Source organism: Clytia hemisphaerica, unplaced genomic scaffold (genome assembly GCF_902728285.1).
Source record: "Clytia hemisphaerica strain Z4C2 unplaced genomic scaffold, Clytia hemisphaerica genome assembly, whole genome shotgun sequence".
Taxonomy (NCBI): Eukaryota; Metazoa; Cnidaria; class Hydrozoa; order Leptothecata; family Clytiidae; genus Clytia; species Clytia hemisphaerica.
In genome coordinates, this window is record NW_027104441.1 from 2250873 (window position 1) to 2273705 (window position 22833).

Below are 22833 nucleotides of genomic sequence, written 5' to 3' on the forward strand. Positions count from 1 at the left end.
GAGTGACTTCACAAAATACAAAAATTACAATCTCCAGTTTTGGTTGTTTTTTTTAAAGTGGTATGTAATTTTTCGTTGTTTGAGCAAATAAATCCAAGTTTTTGCCCATTTACTATCCAAAGGGCTTATGTTGCGTTTAGCTTATCCTGTTTCGGCGGATGCGCACCAGTTGACGGCTATTTATTTAGCTTACATAACTAAACTAAACCTTTTGTAGGATGCCATAAGTCATAGTTGAATAATCAAAAGCTCCAGTGCATCACAACAAAACAAATAAAAGCATAATTTTAGTTAATGCGTAAACTATATAAATATCTTGTTATCATTGTTTTGAAGTTAGAATCAGTAGAGTTTTTAATTTCCACTCAACATAACGTCACTTCCTACAAATGGTTATCAATTTCATAAGTGAGAGGGGTTCATTTGCATGGATTTTGAGAACATGAAGAGAAATACCACAGGCCATATCACTTTATTTAATTTGACTTGACTCTAATTAACACCACAACAAAGAATCTCTGCCTATCCCATACTCTCCTACTTGATACATTTGATAGTAATTGAGAATATCAATTTAATAATTTTGTTTCATCAGTTGCCTATTCATTGTGACCATTCGATCATGCATTTTTAAGAGTAAATTTTTAATCAATTAATCAATTAATCAATCAATCAACAATAGGCAATCAAATCTAATCGAGTCTTCTCAGTCCTGAAAAATATCGATTGTCTATGATATTGCTCCATCTATTTGGTTAAGAGTCAATTTTTAATCAATCAATCAATCAATAATAGGCAATCGAATCAAATTGGATTAGGAAGAAGTTATAGGTTGTATTGATTAGGACATTCTCATTCAATCTCTTAGCTGTATTATTGTAAAAGTGGCAAAGAAAATTTTACCAGGAATGAGAAATTTTAGCTATCCCCCCAGCAACAGTAGTAGTCTGGGAGGTAGAACCCCAATGGTCAAAATGATATGTTGGTTGCTACCAAAATGCTGCTGATGGGTTAGCTACACAGTACAGTAAGTTTGAGCTGCCACACTCACACACTGCTTGCTCTGCCTTGTAATACAGATATGTGACTACTAGTCTAGTACACAGTACCGTGAGGTCGGGTAACTTGCATCAGTGGAGGGAAACTTGCATAGCCATCAAATGACTGACCAATCAAAGCAGCAAAACTTCAAAGCAAATGAACTACGCAGCTTCGCTCGCAGATCTACTTTATATACCATTTTTATTTTTATTTAGCCTTGTATTTTAATGACCAGACAGGTAATTCATTTGATCGGGCTACTATGCATGTTTGTCTCCACTGATGCTAGTTACCCGATTTCATGGTAGATAGATATTATACAGGAGATAAACTTTTCTGCATAGCCATTGAATGACTGACCAACCAAAGCAGCAAAAAAAAGAACCATACAGCTCCGCTCGCAGATCTGCTAGCTCTACCATTTTGTTTTGATTTAACTTTGGATTTTAATGACCAGCAGGTTATTCATTTAAGGGCTACATGCAAGTTCCCTTCCACTCAAGTAAGAACAACTGGGATGTCGAACAAGTAAGCATCGACCAACTTGGGAAGTCTAACAACAGATCTTCCCAGTTAGTCGACAGCCCAGTTGTTCCACAATTTTGCTAAAATGTCGAACAACTGAGCTGTCCGCCAAAGTGTAACTGTCTAACAAGTGACCTAGGACCCAATCTGGAAAGTAAGGCATGTACTACGCTGGATATCTCCGGCCAGAGACTTTGAATTTCATAGGCTTACACAAAGGCTAAGCCAAGAAATCTCTGGCGTAAATTTTCTCTTTTTTCCAGACTGGCCTAGGACTGTGGGATCTGTCCATCCATCATCGCTTATCGATAATGGGAATCAATCGATATTATCCAATCCTTAATCTGTTAATTGGTTATAGATTGGTCTTTGATTGAAAAAACTTATCAATTGTATTGAGTGGGAGAGTCTGGTCTAGTCTACCTATTATAATAGTAGTGTAAATAGTAAGAGCATGTCAAAAAGTAAGCATAATAGTGCTAGTTGCTGAGTGAGAATCTTACCTGCTGTGCTGTGTAGCTGTATTGTATGTCAGTCCCATCCTTGACTGCTTGATTGAAGGTTAATTTAGTTCGTTGGTACAGTACATCATACCTTCCATTTCTTCCTTTAGGAGAGGAAGAGCTATATCCATATAATAAAACACACAAAAGGACTGAACCCAGCTAAAGGGTGAACGGACCAGGGTGAACAGCTTTTCACAACCTCGGGCAGCTGAGGCTACCATTTTAGCTTTCCATGGCCACAGCGAAGCGAGCGCAATCATTTGCGGTTTTAATGTTGTATGGGCATATTCGTGGGCGAAGAAAATATCCGAGCCAAATTATAGTTCCAAGGTTGGTGGTTTCCTTTTGAAGATTTTCATCCAGATTTGTGATGAATATGTATGTAATAGTTTATTTCAAGTTGACGAACAGGTAGCAACAAAGGCTAATGAAAGTCAACGCTACTTTACAATTTGTAAGGTGATTACAAAAAGCCGACACCGTCAATATAGGTCGGAAGTGTCTATACGGGCATGATGTAGGCCTCCACTGCTTAATATTTTCCTTAAAGATCGACTAAAAATGAAAGTGACTCTGAACCGAGTTTATTTCTCTTGATCTGAAGTAAGGCGTTTTGCGATTTACTTTGATATTGTCATCATGTTTGAAAATCTCGTTAGTTAGATCTGATATGTTATTTTTTACATTTGAAAAGTTCTATTGCTAACAACTGAAGATTTATATGGTGGAATTTGATGGCACCGTCTTTCTCTAAAAGCTGCTCAAAAGTAGATGTATGATCAGAATACACTATCCTCAAACATCTTTCGTGGAGGTGGTCTATTTTTTGATCTAGCCTGCGAACATGAAACATCCAGACAAGCGAACAATAATTGAATTGACTTCGAAAGAAGGCATTCATGAGCCTTTCGTTTGATTCATGTACGGTGCTACCCTCGCAAGTGCACTGATTTTCTGGCTAGCTTTCTTATAAATCGTGTTAATATGTGGCTCAAAAGTCAGACAGTTGTCAAAAGTTAACCCTAGGATCTTGCCTGAGTTGCTGTTAAAGATTCGTTCATTCTGTATAGTAATGAAGATTTCTTTGCTGGTATTGTTAGCTATCAACTCAGACTTGTCTGCATTTCCTTTCATTTGATTTTGGGTTATCCATTCAAAGATGATAGCAGCTCCATTCGAGAGCTCCTCACCAACCTGTTCCCAAGAATCAGCTATCACAAAAGGTGTTGTATCGTCTGCATAATTCAGTACATTTCTATTTTCAAGAAAGTAAAACAAATCTCTCGTGTAGATGCTAAATAGTAGCGGCCCTAGAATGGATCCTTGGGGAACACCTACTTTAACATTATGCCAGGTACTGTAATGGTCGCCAATTTTCGTTCTTTGCTTTTTATCTGATAGATAGGCTGTTATGAGACCTAAGGCACTCCTTGAAAATCCGTATGCTTCAAGTTTAGCAATCAATAGTTCGTGCGAGATACAGTCGAAAGCTTTTGATAAGTCGATGAACGCTGCAAACCTTTTCTTTTCATCTGTGGCTTTCTTCCAAATTTCACTCATGACTAAAAGTGGAGTTTGTGTACTCATTCCTTTTCTATATCAAAATTGTCTATTGCTCAAAATATTGTTAAAGTAGGTTGAGACTTGGGTATGTGTGACTTTTTTATAAATTTTTGACAGAACTGGGAGAATACTCGCCGGTCTGAAGTTGCTCTTGTCATTCTTTGAACCTCTCCTCTTATACACAAATGTTATATCGGCAAGTTTCGATTCTTTTGGAAAAGAGTTTGCCTCGAATGACGCATTTATTTCTGAGCATAAAAACTCGGAAAACATATCACAATATTCCTTTATGATTTTCACTGGAATATCTGAGCTTGGCTGTGATTTTCCTTGAACTAAGTCCTTATTGATTTTCCCTACTTTCTATTTCGTTGTTGGTATAAAAGAAAATTTATTTACATACTCAGTTTTCATGATTTCAGTGACACTTGGGTGTTGTCTATATTTCTGAATACAAATTTCAGTATGATTATTTGCTTCATCAAATGCAACATAGGGAGGCTCAGGCAAAGTAATATAAAAATATTAAATGAGCTTCTGAGCGTTTTGATTTGGCTGGAGTATAAAGCATATCGCGCCAACGATCGGCTACGACGGGCCAGAACTTGGGCCTACCAAAGCAACCGAAAACAAACGAGAATTCTCGGAAGAGACTCTAAGGGCTGGTCAAGGCATCATTTGATTACAGGCTGGTTCAAACAAAGGGGCGTCACAAGCTGGTCAAAACTTTGGAAAGACCAGGTCTATTATGGATTGAAATAATTAAAACCTGTAAGCATGTATGTAGACACGTTTTAGCCTTCATATAAGAAGTTGGTTAGTAAAATTACAAACAATACTAACCTGACTTTATCCCTGATTTATGGAGAGTTCGAGTGGTAGAGAGACAAAGTTTTGTGAGCTGAAAAGAGAGGAAATTGTGTTCGAGTTATGGAGAGGTTTGATTTATAGAGAGTCCACTGTACGCATTTTTTTTATAAGCAACTCCATTCTTTGGGTCAGGCCTGGAGTTGCTAAGGATTTTTCGAAATCCAGGCCCAAAGTTGCTTGTAAGGTTGCTTAAAAATTCCCAAGCTAAAAATGGTTGAAAAGCACATCTTAAATGGACAGTAGAGGCAATTTTTGAATGTTTGCAAAGCTTTCTTTTAAAATTGCGTCAAAGTTATTTCTTATTGCTGAGGAAAAAAGTTGCTAATTTGGATTTGAGTCCTCAGGGTTGCTAAGCAAATTGCTTATTTTTTGGGCCATTTTGAGGCCTGAGCCCTTAGCAACTCGGTGCTTATAAAAATATGTGTTGCTAACGAAGAAAGAGTATGTATTTGAAAAGTTTTAATAAAGAACATTTTTTTAAATCAATGAAGAAATAACCTGGGCTGGAACTGAGCCTTACCTGGAGTTCCTAGAAATTTTTAAAAATGAATGAAAAAAATATCCTGGGCTGGAACTGAGCCTTACCTGGACTTCCATATGGTAATTAAAAAAATTGAAAGAAAAATGTAAAATTTGATAATTATAATTGTCAAATTCGTAGCACAAACATTGATCAATATAAAAAAACACCGGCAGGGGTGAACCTAGCCAGTACCTCGACCACCAACCGAATTCTTTATTCGATTACTGGGTCAGTTAAACTCTTTTTTTTTGTTGGGGGATACGGGATTTATCTTACCTCCACATGAAGTCTTTTGACCAATGAAATTGCAGGAAACTTAACTGAGGGGGATAAAGTCTTTATTTTAGAGTTTGGTGCGTAAAAAGAAAACTAAGGAGTCATCTTTTGTTGACCACCCCCTTTTCAATGCTAGAGTTATTTCACAATTAAATCGACTAAATTTCATTTTTTCCCCCTCATCTTCATCTTCATTTTTTAAATATTTGAAGCTTTTACAAAAATTATCCGCAAATCTAATTTTAGTTCGGCTAAAAATACACAATAAAACGCAAAAAGTTCTTCAAAATGATTTTTCAGAGATAATATGGTCCTCAAAGTTGAAATACTCTTTTTCGCAAAAGTCTTCATTTTCTTCGTTATCGATTTTTTCATTGCAATTTTAAATTTTCAGATTTAGGAAGAGTTGGCCTAACAACAGAAAAACATACCGTAGTTTTGTTGGCTACTCTCGGGTACCTAATAAACAGGGGGATTGGAATAAGCGGGTTGGGTGGAAAAGATCTAAACTTAATAAGCGGGAGGGGGGATTGGAATAAGAATTTCCTGGATGGAATATTTTTGAAAAGGAGGTTAATACAGAAGGATTAGGGCAAAAAAGGGAACTTTCAAAAATATTTTTAGGTACCCGAGAGTGCATCAAGCAGAAACTTATTTAGCGCATGCATTTGAAGCTAAGATTATATTACTACTACCTTAAATCACTCAGTTTCAAGTTAAGTCTAACAAAGAATCCAATAATTTTTTTTACCATAAAGGAAATTACTATATTCTTATCAAAATCTGTGAAACTCACCCTGGAGGTATTCTTAGGGTATTCTTACGATTTAGCTAACTTCCACCCTAATATTCTTATAGAAGGTATTCTTACAAAAAAGCGTGTAACTAAAGGGATGGAAAGTTACTCACTTTTAATGGGTTGGGTATTTAAAATAGTCAGATCGAATAGATTGTCGTCAAATTTGTTTGAGTATCGGACTTGGTGTAGTATATTTATTTGCGCACATAGTTCGCATAGGCAAGTGAAGCTGCAGCGAAATACAACGACGTGATTTACTAGCCTACAATTACAAACGAAATATCTCGTTTTGACGTCTTTGACGTTGTCTTTCTCGAGTTAGGTCGAGAAATTGATTATGTTCGCTGAAAAGTCCTCAATATCCTTTTTTGAGGGCTTTCAAATGGTATAACTGGTTACGGGTTTTAAATTTTATCTTTTTCGTTAAATTTTTGGGGTTTAGGGCTTTGCCTGGGAAACGGGAAAAAAAAAGACATGTAACCTCACAGGGTTGGGATGAAATTTGACACAGCTTCGAATTTCAATCTACATATAATAAGAGTATTTTTATGCAAAAAATCACGTACACTTCACAAAATGAGCAATTAATTTGTCTAAAATCTTAACAAGCCCACTACAATATTTTTCCGGCCATATGTCTTTAGAACGATTAATTCAATTTTTCTCTCCTTATTGAAAAAAATGCCGTGCGCGCTCAGTTCTACCTATTCCTGAAGCATGTACGCAACCTTGGGAACAACATACATTAACTATAATTTTGGAAATCGAGCAAACAAATGCGATTATTTTTTGAGAACGCGTGTTTTGATGATGCTATTTACGACGCTGAATTTATTTCTTAGACCTGCACATAACCTACCCAGCAAAAGCTTTCAGGAAAAATTCTAAATTTGCAATGTACAGGTCTCGGGAATCGATTTCATGTCGTAAATAGCCCTTTGTTTGCCCTACCGAAAACTCAACCTTAGAGATAGCATACATTTCACCATAATTTTAGAAGTCCAACAAATAAATGCTTTTTTCTCAAACGCGTGTTTTGTCCTATACGCAACCTTGGTGACAATGCAAATCTAATTGCCCCCGCAGGAGCGCAGCGACGAGGAGGCACTCATAGCTTCACGCATAGATATTGGACTGGAATCTCGAATCTTTGCGTTTGTTTGTTTGTAATTTGATTTCCGGCCAATTAAGTGTTCCGCAAAAATAAGGCGGTAAATTATACAGCGGTAAATGTTATACACATTTTCATATTACGTTATAGGCTATTACCATTATTATATATTACATTTCATTAGTTTTGATTTAGCATTGAAAAGCTGAAGCGAGTGTTATAAATGCAAATTATAGAAAAAGTATATAATTACACCATAACACGAATTACAATATTACTTTTGCAAATCAAAACAAACAAAATGGCAGACTGGTTATGATGATGAGCTGATTCTTTCGTCTTTGACTGGAAAAAGTGTTTTGTATATGGCTAATTTTGTTTCTTGTCTTTAAAACTGAATAAATACTGTAATTTAGTCAGAAGTTCATTTCAGCAATGATTTCAATTCTTTTTCTGGAATCTTTAAAGAAGTTTGCTCAAGTTTTCAAATGTACATTTGTATACATTTTTGTTCAAACTGTAATTTATCTTTGTCTGTTATTTTATTAATAACTACCTTTATTGTTTATAGATCTTCTTGAGCTTTAAAGACCATTATATGGTTGTAACTCAGGAATGTCTTTCTTAACTTGGTAAAATAAGATACCGGCAAAGTACAAAAAAGTAGAATGTATGCATATGAATCCAAAATTGAATGTGAATCAATGTAAACAAACTTTTTTTTTGGTCTTCAAAATAGATTTACCTCACTTAGAGTGTTTTCACTGTTTGTTCAGTGTGGTAAATCTATTTGGAAAACCTGAAAAAAGTTTGTATAGGCGCACATTCAACTTTTGCAGTTGTGATAGCCTACGTACCGTGAGATTGGGTAACTTGCATCAGTGGAGGCTAACATGCATAGCCCTCAAATGAAAGACCTGGCTGGTCATTAAAATACAAATCTCGCAGCTCTACTCTATACCATTTTTGTTTTTATTTAACTTTGTATTTTAATGACCAGTCAGGTCTTTCATTTGAGGGCTATGCATGTTAGCCTCCACTGATGCAAGTTACCTAATCTCACGGTAATAACTTGCGCTCCAGTAGTTTGGTGAAATAGCTCCAATTCTGGCTTTCCAAGTTAGGAGGGACCTTCCCGAAGGCATTTAACGGTGGTTAGACTAGGCACACAGACAGTCATACAGAAACACCATAAAGTGAAAGTATATAGCTATAAACTCAAAAAGTCTAGCTTTCTGAAGGCACGTCTCTTCATTGTCTGCGCTGCGATCATCTTAATGGATTCAATCCTTTCAGCTTGGAGAAAAGATTGCATCATGAAAAAGTACTATGCACTTTAAAAGAAATTAGCCTCCGTCTCAGAACGCGGTCAGAAAATTTTGCGGATTATTTCACAGCAAAAATGCATCCAGTGAAATGTGAGTAATGTATCATAGTTCAAGTCGACTGACATAATTATACACATAATACATGTTACAAGTTCTGCCTACGGATTCTCAAGCTCGGCTATAATAAAACTATTACTTGTTAGTAGCAGACCCGACTGACCAATGTTATATAGCAGGTTGAAACATGAGTTTCTACTGGAAAGATGCAGTTTGTTTTCAAGTTAAATCTTCAAAATTAAACAAATTGTGTGGGTTTCTTTACTTCCAAACAACCTACCAATAGTTTTGGAACACTCCATAATAAAGGAAGATGGCTCTTCTTGTGTATTGGCTTTCTGATACACGATGTGACATGAAAGTGAAGAGACATGATTTGTTGGTTTTTGTTTGATTTGTTGACTCATATATCTCATGGCAAATGGGATAGCAAATGACTTTTCATGTATTGCTTGGCTCTACATATGATACATCTAACTTTGAACACCTCCAGAATGTTGAAAAAAGCATTTTACGAGATAAGTTTCAATTATAATTTTCATGGAAATTTTTAATCGACAGATTTGGCTTGGCGTCAGTTTTGTTTGGTTGTTGTTTGGTATCGTGATCATTAAAAGCAATGAAATGCCACACAGTCACTCTACACATGATGCCTCCAGCCCAGCCATGATTGGTATCAGAATGTTGGAAAAAAACATTTTACGAGAAATTGTTGATAGAAATTATATTGACTTATTTTTACAATTTTGGCGGTGTGGGTTTAGTTGGTTGATAATGTTTACACTGTGGGATGGTTTTCAAAAAACTGTTATATTGATTGTTGTTTGTTGGAATTGATTACCAAAAAAAAAGAGAACCTTTTTTTGATAAATACTTTATTTTTTTCATGAATAGACCTTTTTTTAAAGAGGCAGCCATGTTGAATAATTATGTAGTCCAGCATAAAAACAATGATACAGCCATACATAATTACTGTATCATGTATATTTTAAAAATTATGCATGGCTATATCATTGTTTTTATGCTGGACTACATAATTATTCAACATGGCTGCCTCTTTAAAAAAAGGTCTATTGAAAAAACCGTGTAGATAGTATGTCTTGTAGTAACCAATGCAGTGTCTGTTTTCAAATTTTGAAAGCTCTATACCTACTGAATTGAAGCTCTGACTAGCTCTGAGCCATGTTTTTTTCTTTGTTGCTATTAAAGATAGATTTTTTTATGGTAAAGTGTAAAGTTTTAGTTTTTGAGTTTAGTTCATCAGTCAGTCAGTAGTACATACAGTAGTATTTTTTCAGTAATCCTTTCTTGTAAATATAGTAACATTTAACCAGACTCATTGGCCCTCATTATATTCGAATTTGTATTTTTTTAGGACTGATAAGTACATATTTTTAAACAAAGCAAACAACGTGCCAGTTCTTTCTGGACAAATGTATATGTATACTTTATTTTGTGCTTTGAGTTCTTTTTTAATCAACCCTCTCAACTGCTGATCTTTCAACTATCATTTAGGAGTATAGTACCATTTTCTCTAAGTATTTTGTGCAAATTTTCAACAAAGAAGTAGACTTCTTGACTGTCCTTGTCCCTTATGTTAAAGTTGTTCTGATGGAGGACATTGCTATTTTTGGTAGCCTTCACATATCAATAAGGAGCTTTGGTGTAAATGTTTTTTCTGATGAAATTATACTAATCTGAAACTATTAGGCCTTTATGAACTTTCTAGAACAATAATCTTGCTCCAATCTTGAGAAACACTGGAAAAATAGGTTAGCATTCCCTGCCATAATTTCACAGATTTCCTCTGCTTTCTGCTTGAAAACGCTGTCGTATAGCCGAAAACGAAAGTGAAACTGTGAAAACGTCCGCAAATTCGGGCCTAGTCCTCTTCCGAGACGGAGGCTAATTATGCGCATTTCAACTTTTCTCGACTGTACGTCTGAATGGACCACAATGGCATTCCTTTATTTTTCTTTTGACCAACAACATAAAAGATTTTGCTTGAGAAGTGCAATCACAGCGTAGGCGAGTGGAGTCCGGGCCTTAGCTAGGATAGACCTTTTTTCAAAGAGGCCATCCTGTTGAATAATTATGTAGTCCAGCAGAAAAACAATGATAAAACCATACATAATTATTACAATATGCATGATACAGTAAATTATGCATGACTTTATCATTGTTTTTATGACTGGACTACATAATTATTCAACAGGACGTCCTCTTTGAAAAAAGGTCTATTGGTGTCTATTTCGCCCTATTTAAGATGGCGCAGAATTTTTTGAGAAATTTTATCCGCAGTATCCTCTTGACTATTTTTTATTAGGCAAAGTAGCAATAGAGAATCAATCAATCAATCAATAATTAAATCAATCAATAATCAAATCAATTAATTATTCCCGATTATTTTTTATGTTTCAATCTTTAAAGCATTAAAAGCTTTATGAGTGCATGACATGACCTTTCAGTGGGGGCATTTAGTGGAAGCTATGACTAGTATAATTTTAGAATTTTAGCATTCTTGAACAATGATCAAGAGCGTTGTCAACAAGATCTTGACAACACATTTTATAATGCTTTTATTGTTATCATATAAACATCGCCTAATCTTAAGGTGTTCAATTTTATTGTTCTTTGACGCTGAAACATATTCTATCGAACGCGATTGGCCATAATTACTTCACTATTTTGTTATGCTAATGAAGTTTATTGTTATGCCCCCTTGCAAATTATATGCCTATAAATTCTGAAACTCAGATTATTTTAATCATCTTATCTTGATCATTCTTGATATTCTTACAAGACTTAGAAGACGCTTCATTTGGAATCAGAATCAAATCGGTAAGCAGTTTTTCATTCATATCTCGTGCAGTCTATTTGCCCAAAAACACCCCTGTCTCAATCACCCGGCGATCGAGATGAGAATACTAATAAAAGTATCTAATTGTGAGATAATTTTGAAGACTCTATTGTAATACAGTGTGAGCAAAAGAGTGAAAAGGAACCATTTTTTAAATTCATCACCTTCAACAATATATGTATTTTTTTAGCATTTTTACACTCTCAGTATCACTATGAAGTCCACTATGATATTTGCTGCCATCTTGGCTTTATGTTTTGTTGTCAATGGAAACCCAATGAAAGAACGATTCAACCGTCAACCGATGGAGTTCATGGAAGAAGTCTATCAAGATGGAGCTATTGCAAAACGGGCTGACCAAACTGACAATCAACTGTTGAAAAGTATCTGGTATGTATATGTATCATTATTTTTATAAGATACTGTGCGTGTAATAAAAATTAAGGAAGTTAAGCATATTAAGTCTAGTAAGTAAGTCTGCGATCGCAATATGAGGTGACCCGAAGGCTCATCTTTCGATAGCTATCCATCCGAAGGTAGGGGAGAGCGCCACTCTTTCTCCCTGGATTGTTCCACTTACCCTTGGCCATTCTCTTAATTGCTGAGCATCAAGCAGAGAGGCACAAAGTACCATTTTGGGAATCTTTGGTATGACCCGGCTGGGGGTTGAACCCACAATCTTGCGAACTATAGCCGGATGCTCTACCACTACACTACGGTCGCTAATCTTACTGCACTAACGGTCGCTAATATTAAGTCTAAATCGTCAGTGTGAAAACCAGATCGAATTCCCTTCCCGATTTCTGCTCAGTTGATACCATTGAGGATCTTAAGGGCTCTGTCCATTGAGTTCAAAGCCCCGAAGGGGCTAGAGGAGAATCTCTTGGATGGGAAATGAAGCCACATATTTCCCATCGATTTTTCACACAATTGTCAGATTGGGAAAAAGTCTATTGCTAGATTTCAAAACATGTAGTACTCGATAAAAAAAAACCGCTAGATACTATCTATCATCATGATTGCGGCGCTTTCTGGACGTAAAAATAGTGGCTTCACTTTTCCTTACCTGGGAAAGGTTAAAGATTCTGCGTTAGCCCCTCGGGCTTTAAATTTTTCATATTTGCCATGTACAATATATATATAATGTACAATATAAATTTCTGCTAGACGTAGCCAACAAAAATATGGCATGTTATACATTTTCTGTTAAGCCGACTCTTCTTAAATCTGAAGATTTAAAAAATGCAATGAAAAGAATCGACGAAAAAGAAAATGAAGACTTTTGCGAGTAAGAGTTTTTCAACTTTGAGGATGTTATTCTCGGTGAAGATGAAATCTTTCGAAAAACTTTTTGCATTTTATGGTGTATTTTTAGCCGAACTAAAACTAGATTTGCAGAAAATTTTTGTAAAAGTTTTCATCAAAATAGTGGTTTTTTCCCATTTTTCTCATCGGAATTTCTCAGACAAAAACTGTCATAAATTGTGATACACGCTTTTTTATAAGAATATACTAATGAAATTGGCCAAACAATTAAGAATGTCCTAAAAATATTGCCATCATGAAATTTGCTTTGCTAACCATAAATTTATATTTTGATGTTTTTTGTGAGCCTAAATCTCTTAATTGCCACTAAAGTTTCAAGGATTTTAGGATTTTGGAACCTTAAAATAGTATCATTTCTGGAAATTGCAATAAATCCTCTTTGGTAATATATTATTGAAGGTATGGCTTGTAAGTTAACGAAGAATACCTTAAGAAAATTTTAAGATGATTTTTTCGAAAAAGTTAAGAATATTAATGATGAAATGGAAAAACACCATTCTTATAAAAAGTGTGTACATCAATTTCGAAAAAATTTGTGACGCCATCCAAAAATGGATGACGTCATCCCATAATTTCTACCTGCCGGAAAATTTGGTGAAACGTATGGTCTACAATACATAATCTCAGAATCGAATGGGTTGAGATATTTAGGTTATGTTTTCAGAAGAAGTTAATGAGCTACTCTTCCAAATAAATTCCGAGTTTTATTTTGAAAAAAGATTTTATTTTTAAAATCAAAGCTGAGCATGAGCAAAATTTCCAAAATTGATGACGTCATAGATGATGACGTCGTTATTTTTCAATTTTTTTTAAAAAACATGTTTTTAATTAGGGTTGTTGACACCTAACATCTGTCAAAGATTGAGTGTAATTGGGTAAGCAGCTCAAAAGTTATGAGCATTTAAAGTCTTTGAGTTTTAAGGGATTTTAGCTCCCTATAAGAATATGAACTTGAAGTTTTCCATAGGGCAAGGCTAATTTCATTAGTTGTTTTTACGGTCCTGCCTTAAAATCTAAAAAACTAATCAAAATGAAATGAATTTTGGTAATCTATAATTTGGTAATAATTATTTTTACTGGTTGCTGACTGTCTACTATTTCAAAATTATGGTAGATTGTCCAAGCTCCCGAGAATTTTACATCCAATGCTTTTCATTTCTTTATTATTTACCAATTCACTCTTTCTGTGTCTTATTGATAATAATTTGCATTTTTGTCAGAATTTGCTAATTTTGCTGCCATTTTACTTTTTCATTTTCATTCGTTTTTTTTCAGTTACTACCAATGCTTGGAAACCAATAAAGTTACCGGAAGTAAGTCAATTCTTTTTCAAATTATTATACCTTAAAAAAGAAGAATTTCGAAATGCAAATGCCGTTTTCATCAGTTCACGTAAAGAAAGCATAACTACTCTAACCTCCCCGTGACCAATGATACACACATTATGCAATATATTGAGTCATTACGTTTTTCTCAGTATGTTTCTTTTTCAAGAAATATGAGTGGTATGGTATGTGATATCTATCATATGTGGCATATCTAAGGAATTATAGAAGGAATTTGAAGTTGATTCATAATACTTATCATTTTAATCGATCTTCCTTAATAAAAAAATGCATTCGCTTTTTATACTAAAGGATGCTCATAGCTTCCCTTTAAGACAAATCGGTGCTCAATTTTTATCAAGGACGATTAATTTATTATGATAATTCAATTTGGATTTTTCTAAGGTCAAGAATAGTAGTTTAAATAAAAAGGGTGGTCCGAAATTTTCAAAATATAGTAAACGAGGGGGGGGTCGAAAAGATTATTTGTTTGGTTCAGATGATCATGCTTTTTTACTGTGTAAGGAGATTTTTCTTTGGATAGTGAGCTAAATATTCGGGAATTTTCTTCAAAGACATCAAAAAAGAACAAAATAAGCCCCAGAATGATGGAAATGGAGAGACTTTTGGTTGACATCTAAAATTATTTTTGTCAAAATTGATAAAGGGTCTGAAATTATTTCGAAAATTAATAAGTAGGTGGAACACTTATTCGGGAGCCTAGAGTACATCTTTATTAAGGCTGCTTGACCATAAGACTCTTATCTATTCTTTGAACTACGAAACCAGCTTTTAACTCCTTCTAGCTCTAGAAATATAACTGATGTTCAAAGTTTTGAAATTTTATTGCTTGTCTTTTACAGGACATTTATTTGTAGAACCAACTGCGGCTACTAGTACACTGGTCCAGAAATCGAATGAAGATCATCTTTTTATATTTTGGAAATTATATCATTAGTAGATTTAGAAATGTCTTAGTTTTTATTGTTTAAAATAAATGTAAAAAGCTTTAATTCTTTGTGAACGTTTTTTCTAAACAATAAAAATACCGTTTTGAATTCATACTAAATATAATTAAAATTCTTTCAGAAATATTCCAATCCGTTACTGCGATATCGCTGTTGCAAATTTGGTCTATTTTAGTCACTTTGTATAGACCATAAAATGGAAAAGCTACGTTAAAAAAATATATAGGCAACCCCTAGTTGGAAGATGCTCTGATTTCTTAAATTTTCGTGAAAATACGCGATATAAGTTCTAACATGACATTGAAATTGGAGTTGTAAAAAAGTTTCTGTGTCTAGATGGCCTGGAATCGTAATTTATTGGTACTTTGGTCATTTGATAGCATAGGAGAATAATACCCAATCAGTACTTAACGCCAAAACAACGTCCATCTAACGTCTATGACATCCAAATAACGTAAATGAACTTAGAAATACCGATGTGCGTTAGATGGATACCACTTTTCATCACTGACCTTGTGCTTCTATAAATCACTTGGCGAAATCATAGATTTCTAATGTAGAAATATATAGGAAATTTAACATTTTCTATATATTTCATACGTTTTGAAAGACCACATTTCCTACGAAATGTAAAGATGGAGAATTCCTATTCAGACATTTCCTGACACATGGAATTATCATATTTACTAATGATTTACATATGATGAAATTTCAAGTTTAGAAGTTTTCAACAAGGGAAATATTACATTTACTAACTTTCCATGGAATGTAATGTCAAGTTTAAAACATTTCCCAAAGGAATATGTTCATAATTATTATCTTTACACAAGGATGAAACATCAAGTTTAAAAGATTTCCGAATTGCAAATGTTAAGTTTCGATGTATCAAAATAGAACTAAAAAGGAAGGAAGACACAAAGGTTACTTTTTAGTTTACATTTCATGTTACTGATCTATTTCATCTTTAGAAGAACTAAAAATTCATATTAAATAAGATAAACTAAATTTAATATTTAAATAATCTAAATTACAAGGTAAAAAAAAATACAGAAAAAATACAAATGCTATGTATACAATGTATGAGGGCAAAAACTTAAGAGTATTAGTCAAATAAGTTAAAATTTTGTCAAACTTTCTTTATTAAAATTCCAAGATCAGTATCCTATTTCAAGCAACTTTTAGCTCTTGAAACAAACACTCAAAACATCAAAGAAATCAGTAACCGTCACTTGCCAAATAACTCGATTTCAGGATCATAAGTCAATCAGCTTTCTTCAAAAATCGTGTCAGTTCATGGTGTTCCCTGAAGAAAAATTGAAAATCGATAATAATATGGTCAAACTATCAAAAGTAAATATGAATCTTATCACGAAATTAACCCAAGGGCTCTGACCTTGACGGCCGACGAGGAAGTACCACTGGAGTTTGAAAAGTTGATCCTGTCAGATGTGAACTTTTGGCAAAATTGGAACCCTGTCAGAACAAAAAATTAAAAGATCTCCCATTTTCACCCTGGAGTGGCAAAAATTAATAAGAGTAGCCCCAAAATTTTTAAAATTTTTAAAATTTCCACCCTGAAAATTGTCCAAAATAATCAAAATAATCGACCCTATCAGAAACTCATCTTGAAAATTAGAAAATTTTGCACCCTGTTAGATATCTTCAGAGTATAAAAAAGGGACCCTGCCCAACAGAACGTCCCCATACCCAATTTTGACCAAGTGCCCCCTCCCCCTCCGGGAAATTAACAAAACATTGGCTATAAAACAACAGCTTAGTAAAATCACTTTATATACATTTGATCTCTGGTTTGGAGAGAAAAGGTTGCCTTGTAAAGCAAATGGACTAGGAATAGTTGAAAACATTTAATTGAATTCTGTGATAAATACCTTTCTCGTTTTGTCTGTAAGATCATATAGTGTAGGCTATCTGGATTTTTTCTTATGGTGCAGAGAGTTGTACAGTTTCAGTGCTTGATAAAGTCATTTAACCTGTATAAAAATAAACAAATCTGATTTATATTGCTCCATCATTCATTCACAAACAAGGATACTCATTTTAATCATATCTCAGAATAGTCAAAAATTGAGAAGAAAGCTTTGCCAAAAACATTTCATTGCTCAAAAAAAAACTTGAAATATACCTACATATAGGCAAGCAGATAATTCCCTTACCTTACCCTTGATTTAATTGACGAGAAATGGTTTCGTGGAGTTTATGTTATGATACAGCATCACGACCTGTAGTGTAGAAAGACAAAAGAGTCAAACATTTTGACAACAAATGAAAAGCAAGGAAACAACGTTCACAAAAAAGTAAAAAAAAGTAGAAAATATACCCCTGATCTGGGTGAATGACATAACAAAAATCGCAAATGCAAATTAAAGAAACAAAGATACAAAAAAATCCTAAANCTGCGGTTCCCAAAAATAATAAAGATTATAAAAGAAAGTTTGAAAGAATTTTCAAGGGCTATCATTTCAGCACTTTCTTGATTTAATACATAAAAAAATACCGGTAGACGAAAGCGCCATTCAAAAATGAACGAAATTTAGCTGGGCGGTACTGATAGAGTTTAGAGTATTTTTTAACTATATGCCTTTTTTATAAGAATAGCTTCTATAAGAATATCAGGTAGAAAACTGACCAAATCGTAAGAATACCCTAAGAATACGTCTAGGGCAGTTTCACATATTTTGATAATAATACAGTCATTTTTTCATTTGGTTGACGAAAGTTGAAACTTTAAAGGTAAAAAATGTAGACTTTTGGCTCTCAATTAGGACTAAAAACTCTCAACACGGTCATTTTTGTTATTTCATAAAGGTTAAGCGTAAAACGTAAGAATGCATTAGAATATTTCACCCTCAATTTGGGCAATTTCTTAACCCTTAACTTCGCCCAGCAAAAAAAAGATGTAAACGCGTGAAGGGTTAACCCTAACTTGACCCTCAGCCGAAGTACACTATTCTTATAAAAAAGCGTGTACTGGGAGGCCAAACTGTAGTATAGGTGAAAAATTTGACGATATTTAAAGTCTCCAGGCTACCCCATGAAGTCCCTCGAACTCCCAATGGACCGACAGAAAAGTTCGAGATATCGAGATAATCAAGTAAGATCAATGTTTGAGGTCTTTATTGGACCGTAAAAGAGGATAAATTAATCAAAAATACCTGTAGAGGAGCAGTCTCCTTCTCAGTAGCAAGCACACGTGCAGCGTCGATAATTTCCTCAGGTAAGTTCGAGAATTCGGCCAGCTGAATTCCTATTGGCGTGAAAGGAATATACAATGTGTCCATAAAAAACGGAATAGAAATTGATGTATAAAAATTCCCATAAATTATCCATATATCATTTTCATTAATTAATAAATTAGGAATTGTGAATTTAAAAAAATGGAAAATGAGTAATGAGAATGTTTATAATTATATCAATTTCTCTTCCGTTCTTAACGGATACACTGTAATGGTAAATATAATTAACACGAGTGGTTTAATGATAAGTTAAATAGTAAAAAGAACATATACGTAGGCTAAATACCATAATGCATTTCATCGGTTTTTCCTTTGGTAATGGTATGTGTGTAAGCTAAATTTTCTTGCTGTTATGTTCGTTTTATGAATGCTGAAAATACATAACATTTGAACTTGTAAAAATCACAAGGTATAATTATGAAGAGTACAATACTCTTTCTTTAAACTCGATCACAAACATAATACGAAGATTTACGGAGCGTTAGAGTAGCAGAGAGACAAAGTTTCGTGAGCTGAAAGGAGAAGAAATTGTGTTCGAGTTATGGAGAGGTTCGATTTATAGAGAGTTCGCTGTAGCTAACGCAGAAAGAGTATTTATTTGAAGAGAGTTAATAAAGAACATTTTTTTTAAATCAATGAAAAAATGAGCTGGAATTGAGCCTTACCTGGACTACCATATGGTAACTAAAAAAAAATTGAAAGAAAAATGGTTAAATTTCAGTAATTATAATTGTCAAAGTCGTAGCACAAACATTGATCAATATAAAAAACACCGGCAGGGAAGAACCATTCAGTTTTAAAAAACGGACCCTACGCGGGACTTTTTCTACGATTTATTTGCAAAATTTGAGAAAACTTTGATCCTGAATGGGAATTTTCTCAAACTTTTGTACTTTTCTAAAACTTCTCAAAGGGGCAAGTTAACCTTCGTAAACTGCAAGAAAAAGTAACAAAACATAAGAAGGAAATGTCTTTACTTTTCCACATTATGATAGACGTTTGAAAGATCACACAATTCCAAGAAATGAGTCGCGAAGAATGTAAAAGAAATTACTTAAAAAGTGTTACTACGAGTAAAAATTAAAGTAAATAGGTTTTCAAGATAATGGTTATTTGCAAATAGAGAGCCTAAGAGTGAATGAAAATGGCGGAAATGAGATTATTATTTTGTCGATCCTGGTACCGGTAGGTCTGGACCTAGGAGTGCACCGACACATGCCACCCGAAGAAAAAACTACAGTAAGTCGAAAGTGGCAAATTTTTCTTAGTTGGGGCGTGGACGCACATTTGAAATAAAAAAAATATTCGAAAATTTGAAGTTAGGGAGTGATGGCATTTAATGGGTTAAAGACCAGGATAAATAAAACAGTATATCTACCTTTGTCGAAATGAGTTGTTCGCAAATGCTGTATGAAATTCCAACACCTTCGGCTATTCCAGTTCCTATAAATAGATAGAAATCTTGGTTAGGCAAAGTGAATATTTCAAAATGTCGTAGGGGATATGCTTTGAAAAACTTTCGTTTCGTTTCGTCGTCTTCCCTAACCTGATTTAAGTGTTCTCTTTTAAAGCACAACGGGTGCACTAAAAATATAACTTCTTTTAAAGTTTTTTAATTACTTCTTTAATGATCAGCTGAAAGCAAAGTGTGAAGAACGAAACATTGGGTACATCGACAAATCAAATATTGAAAAATTTCATCTTAACCGGAGCAAGCTGCACTTGAATGCTAAAGGAACTGCTACTCTGGCCAAAAATTTCAAAATGGTAACCACAAATTGACATTCTAGTTCCAACTCTCATAAAGAGAAATTAAATCAGAAAAGTAAAAATATAGATCTGGCTTATCTAAATATCAACTCTCTGAAAAATAAGATGGAAGGGCTGAATTCAGTCGTAGGAGATAAGTATGATATTCTATGCATAGCTGAGTCCAAACTAAATTCGTCATTTTTTAAATCACAGCTTGTCAGAAAGGGGTTTCAAGCCACCTTATAGATCGCATATTTCATCTACGACCGGAGGTCTAATTGTTTACGTTCGTAATGGAATCTCCTCACGTTTTCTTATAGACTTCAGCTTACCTAAGCATTTAGTTAGCATTTATTTGATCTCTGCTTATGCTCCAATTGGCGTTGCAAAAGACAATGTTCGGAGAGAATTCCTTGATAATCTTGAGCAATGTATACGTAACAAAGCAAAGGAGGATATCTTGTTGATAGGATGTGACTGTAACTCATCTCTCGGTATTAGCTATGAGAGAAAACCTGAGGAGGAAAAACCATCAATCGGAAAATTTGGCTTACGCATCGCAATGAAGCCAGTGTTCGCTTTCTCACCTTCCTCGAAACGTTGAACCTTGTCACAATAACAACATATTTCCGAAAACGAAATTATGCAACTTGGACTCTTCCACGTACAAAGCTACCCCATCAAATCGATCATCTTATATCCGAAAAATCAGACTTTTGCCGTTTTACCGATGCATCAGTAAGACAACCGTTATTTGATAGCGATCACCTTGCGATTCGATATAGATTGAAAATTATGTTGAACTTTAGAAAATCCCGACAATGTAATCCTCTGAGAAAGCTCGATAGTAATGTTTTACTGAATGGCATTGATGCTAGTAAAGATTTCAATCGAATAGTTCATGATGGAATACAACACTCGAATTCGCTTGTTGATAAACACAAAGTTCTCACTACTGCTATGACTTCTGCTGCTTCAACTGTATTGCCACAAAAAGCTCGTGTTAGTCCAGACTGGTTCACCGAAAATGAAACTGAATTGTCAAATTTGATTGAAAAGAGAAACCTTGCTATACTATGTAAAATGAATCGTGTTACAAGAAGGACCACTGAAAACCTTCGTGTCGCTCGGAAGCAGTTGAAATCTGCCATCTCAAGGGCAAAGAACAATTGGATTAAAAGTGTCTGTGATAAAGTAAATCAAAGAGACACTACTCGTACCGGTACTCAGGCATATTGGGACAGCATTAAACTTTTAAAAAGGGGAATGGAAAAACCTCCCCCAAGCAAGCAAACGATGATGATGAAACCGAACGGTGACAGATGTACCAGCCCTGAAGAAAATGCTAATGTGTTCCGTGACCATTTTGAGAATCTCTACGACAGACCAGCTACTTTCGATCCATCTGTGTTAGACCTCTTAGAACAACGACCGATTTTTCCGAATATTGATTATATCCCAGATGACAATGAGATACGTAAAGCCATCGGTCGCCTCAAGAACAAAGCACCGGGAGATTCGTCTCTTACACCTCAAATGTTCAAAACTCTACTTGAGAACAACGTATGTTTTAATCTACTTAAAGATATTATCGTTGATATATGGGTGAACGAAATTTGCCTTACCGATTGGAACACTGGTCTCCTCAGGATATTACCTAAAAAGGCGGATTTAAGAAAGCCCGGGAACTATCGAGGCATTATGCTCTAAGAATCCTCTTATAAAGTAATTGCTATCCTGATTCACAGTCGACTTCAACCACTTATCGAGAGCCTAGATCACGAAACTCAATGCGGTTTTCGAAAAGATAGGGGTTGCGTAGATGCGGTGTTTTCTGTCAAGCTGGCAATAAAGAAACGCAGAGAGCATAATCAAGAGACTTGGATACTGTTTCTAGACCTTGTCAAAGCCTTTGATAGGGTCCCTCGCCAACTTCTATGGATGGTCCTTGAGAAATTCGGTACGCCAAAGAAGCTCGTTTCGCTGCTCAAATCACTTCATTCATCCTTCCAAGTGAAATTCGTAGTCGACGAAGTGTCCCACACGCTGAAATGCACAATAGGCGTCAAACAAGGAGACATATTAGGACCGGCCTTGTTCACCATCTTCATCGCTGCTATCATGATCACCTGGAGAAGGAAAACGAACCGACCACTCTGTCTTTTCCACACAAAAAATGATTTCCAGATGACGGGTCGTCGTTACAATGCCAAAGGTTCCGAATTCCCAGTCGAAGACTCCGAATATGCAGACGACACTGCAGTACTTTTCGAATCTCGCGAGACTTTGGCTGAGTACTCACCGCTACTTGTTGAATATTTCGATCTTTTCGGTATGGAAATCCATAAAGGTGACCTAGAACATCCAGACAAACCTGCGAAAACGGAATGTCTATTCGTATCCGCTGCTGAGAAATCTTACCGAAACGCTGCCACTTTTGATGATACTGATCTTTCAAATATCAATTTTGGTGGAAGTTATTTCTTCCCTGTAGTTGAAAAGTTCTGTTACCTCGGCACCATGATTACCCGCGACTGTAAAGATAGCGAAGATGTATGTTGTCGAATCAAAAAAGCAGGTAATGCCTTTGGTGCATTACGTAGTTCTTTATTCTCAAACCCATCGATAACGTATGAAGCCAAAGGTGCTGCCTATTGTATCCTCATCCTTCCCATTCTTCTGTCTGTTGCAGAATCTTGGTGTTTAACGGAAAATCTTTATAATCAATTACGAACATTTCATCATAGAT

General features: G+C 34.9%; 2 long non-coding RNA genes across 2 annotated transcripts; one reads left to right on the plus strand and one right to left on the minus strand.

Moving 5' to 3' along the window:
- The first annotated feature begins 11332 nt into the window (after positions 1-11332).
- LOC136820965 (uncharacterized) lies at positions 11333-14099 on the plus strand. The gene is made up of 3 exons (XR_010848667.1): positions 11333-11440; positions 11650-11849; positions 14061-14099. It is a non-coding gene; the product is annotated as an uncharacterized lncRNA (long non-coding RNA).
- Positions 14100-15999: 1900 nt separating this feature from the next.
- LOC136820906 (uncharacterized) lies at positions 16000-17362 on the minus strand. Its single transcript, XR_010848654.1, has 3 exons — positions 17253-17362; positions 16968-17069; positions 16000-16381 (listed from the first exon to the last, which is right to left on the minus strand). It is a non-coding gene; the product is annotated as an uncharacterized lncRNA (long non-coding RNA).
- Positions 17363-22833: the final 5471 nt, after the last annotated feature.